This window comes from Arvicola amphibius, chromosome 7 (genome assembly GCF_903992535.2).
Source record: "Arvicola amphibius chromosome 7, mArvAmp1.2, whole genome shotgun sequence".
Taxonomy (NCBI): domain Eukaryota; kingdom Metazoa; phylum Chordata; class Mammalia; order Rodentia; family Cricetidae; genus Arvicola; species Arvicola amphibius.
Window position 1 is genome coordinate 102,979,321 of NC_052053.1, and position 3,668 is coordinate 102,982,988.

Below are 3,668 nucleotides of genomic sequence, written 5' to 3' on the forward strand. Positions count from 1 at the left end.
CAGTTGCTGCGGAGATGAGAGCTTCTGGCTGTCTGTGGATTGTGCCGGTAGCTCCAAGGATGCTGTTGTGTGTTGTCTCCTGAGCTGGGGTGGGGTGTTTTGGTGATGCAGCTGCTTTTGAATCAGCCAGGTACTTGTGAACAACCAATCCCTCACCCATACTCCTGGAAGTAACCCCAATGAACTCACTGTTTTGCTAGGCCAGACTTGAGTGCAAAACAATTTAGAACTACATTTCATTTAATTTAACATCTTAAAATTGTCCCCAGGTTTGTTGAAAATACTACAGGACAGATTTGAACATCTCAACATCATGTTTTGAAACTCATCTCAACTGTAGGCTGAGTGACCTGCAGTTTGGAGAGACTGCCAGAGTCCAGAGGCTTCAGCATTTCTGTGGTGTCGGGATCTAACTCAGTGATCTTCAGATCTAGGACCGAGACCTCAGGAACATAATTATCCCTCTTCTCTCTCCTGCAGCTCGATAGAGATACCTCTCCCAGGACTTCTCTGGATCCGCATCATCAGATGGGTGACAGAGCCTGCTAGCAGAGTTTCTTCTCGCATACATGCTTGATGGTGTGAAGGTCATTACACAGGCACCAGTAGAACCTTTTGATGGTGACCTGACCTGGGCTGCCTTCTTCACAGTCTTGGTGTGAATGTGGCCCATGATGGCAGGTTCCAGGAAAAGAACAGATTAATTTCCTTCTAAAAATGTTTTTATTAGCAGATATTAATTATACAGAATGGATTTTATGATAACATTTTAATATATGAACATAATGTATTTAGATCCTATTCATACATAATCCCACTCTTACCCTCCTTTTCTCCTTCCATTCCTGCTGTACCTTTCTTTCCTAAAAGAGACCCTCTTCTCATTTCCAAAAGATTTTTGTTTTTTGGTTTTTTCTTCTTCTTATGCTGCTGCAGTGAGTTCCATTAGTGTTGTTGCAGGAGCAAGGCCACCTTACCAGAGCCTATGGCTCTTCCTTACTCCAATTAACATAAATTATAAATTACCAGGAGTGTTGGGGCCCTATGCACCCCTCCTCCCAATCCATGATGGTGCAAACATCTTAAAGAGCGTAAGTGGACAAATGCAGATGGTACATGGCTAATCACTTGACATGGCCATATGATGCAATGAAAACGTAACTAGGAGACACGCATACAGTGCGTTCTGATCATACTCACCTAGCTCTACTTCCCACGCTCTACCCCTTTACCCCATTTTTATGCCTTTTTAATTGTGCTTATAACACCATAAGTCTGACTCTTGCTGCTCATATACTCATGGGTGTGGGTCCGACCAATGAAGTATAGGTGACTTCCCAGGGGCTACACCCTTGAAGAGAACTGACTCTCCCTTCCGGGGAATTATTCCTTTGTCCAGTCCTGGTGCTCCAACTGGGGTAAATTCCTTCACCTCTCCCTGGAAAAAGCCACCCAGGATCTCAGGCTGGATTCAGACGCTCCCTCTGTAACACAAGCAGGCCTGTACTTCCCATTCTCCCACTTCAGCTTCCCAAGTGCTGGGATTACAGGTGTGTGCCACCATGCCCAGCCCCCTAATACAGGTCTAGGAGTTACAGGAAGGAAGAAAAAAGCTGAGAGCAAAAAAAGAGTTTTAACCTCCTAGAAATGAAGATCGAGATCAACTGATCTTTTTTAAAACAATTCAGAAATGCATAGATATTGTAAAACGCAGCCCTGCTGTTGCTAATGAATGCTCCCACACACGCTCTAACACTTAGCGTGGAAGTGCATGCCGCTGCTTTCCCAGCTCCGCGTCCCCTTCCTGTCACAGGAGCTATGCCAGAATAAAATTACGAAGGTCAGCGGGGGGGGGGGGGGGGACCGTAACAGTTTCTAGATACATAAAGAATCTTAAAGAGGGAAAGGACGATTGTGGTAATAGTAATTGTTGAACAGATAATATGCCAGGCACTGTAGTAAATACAGACCCTCGTTTAAGTCTTAAGACTAAGCCCTGAGTTAAAACCGAGCCTGCTTTTTTATTTATTTATTTTTTATTTTTTGCTTTTTTTCCTTATTTATTTTTGAGGAAATCAAGGCTGGGGCAAGCTGGATGACCGCTGACCCCAGAGTCTACATTCTCATTATGCTTATTATTAGGTATGGCTTCAATATTATTTAATATTTAATTGTGCAAACTGACAATTTCACAAGCAAAAGTATTTCTTGGTATATTATTTTGTGGTTTATTCTCTGTGAAATAAAGTATACTTGAAACTTGCTTTCTTTTCTTGTTTTCTCCTGAGTGTGTGTGTGTGTGTGTGTGTGTGTGTGTGTGTAAGACCAGAAGTCAACATCAGGTCTTTTCTGACATTTGCACCTTCCAGTGTGAGGACACAACCTCACACTGGACCCTGCTCACCAGTTGGCTAGACTAGCTGGCCAGTGATGTCTGCGAATTCGCCCTTCTGCCCTTCCTGTGCTAGGGTGGCTCATGCACATGACCACACACAGATTTTGTTGTTGTTGTCGTTTTAATTGTGGGTGCTGAGATCTGAACTCAGGTCTTATACTTTCAGGGCAGGCACTTTCTGGACTGAGTCATGTCCCTAGCTCTTCCCCTCCCCTTCTTCCCCATTAGTGATAAAGCCTCTCCCTTCCTGAATCCATCACAGAAACTCAAAATAACTGGGCAAAGGTCCTGTGATAGGCGCTTCTCTCTGTTTAGATTCCAGCCCAGCTGCTGAATAGGGAACTAGAGCCCATCGCCATTTAAACCCTAGGCCATAATTAGCCACGTTAGCCGCACAGGAAGCCGTAAAAGAGCTACAACCTTTCAAGTTCATCTGAAAATGTAACTGCAGTATTAAAATTATGACTCAAGGAAATGTCACCGCCGAAGGAGTTTCCTAGTGGATAAATGCAGTTCAAAGAAATACGACATCGGTTCCTTAGGCACAGTAGCTGTGTGGATTACTCCTGTCCCCGTCATCCTAAGAGAGCAGCTGTTGTCACAGCTTTCCCAGGCTTCTCACCTCAGTTTATAACCAGTTCCACGTACTCCTGCCTCCCACCCCCGGCAAATTCAGTTAGTTTATCTCTGAAGAGGATGCCTAATAGGTAACCATCCCATGATGCTGCAGCTTGTCTTAGCACTTTTGTAGTTCACTAGGTAGCTACAACTTGATACCCTGTCTTCCAATCACGTGGTCGAGCTGCCAACACCGTTCTGATAAGCTCAGCTTTGAGATCTGGATAGTGAATGCTTTCATCTGGTAAAAATGAACTGAATTTTGTCACGTGATAATGGCCTCCCCATGGCTGTAATGCTTTTCTTTTCATGCCTAGAATAGTAGTATCAAATTTTCTTTGTTCATGCATTCGCATCAGCACATTTTTGAGAGGACATATTCTAAATATATGTGTTTGTTCATAAAATAGGCACATTAGCTTCATTAGCTTCATTATCTTATGACTCAGTCATAAATAACACTTGTACATAGGATGTAGTTCACCGTTGGTGAAAGTGGATATAAATGTAAATGTAAATTTCAAATACTTTTGACAGTTTTGATATTTAAGTTAAAATACGGTTGGACTTATTAGATTGTCATTTTAATGCTGAGGGCTGTCAGAGATTTTATAACCGAAGTCTCAGTTTTAGTATTTGCTTGCTCTGTGGTTCC

At 43.0% G+C, this 3,668-nt stretch overlaps 1 pseudogene; it reads right to left on the minus strand.

Annotated features, from left to right (window-relative positions):
- Nucleotides 1-311: 311 nt before the first annotated feature.
- Nucleotides 312-673, minus strand: LOC119819641 (annotated as a pseudogene).
- Nucleotides 674-3,668: the final 2,995 nt, after the last annotated feature.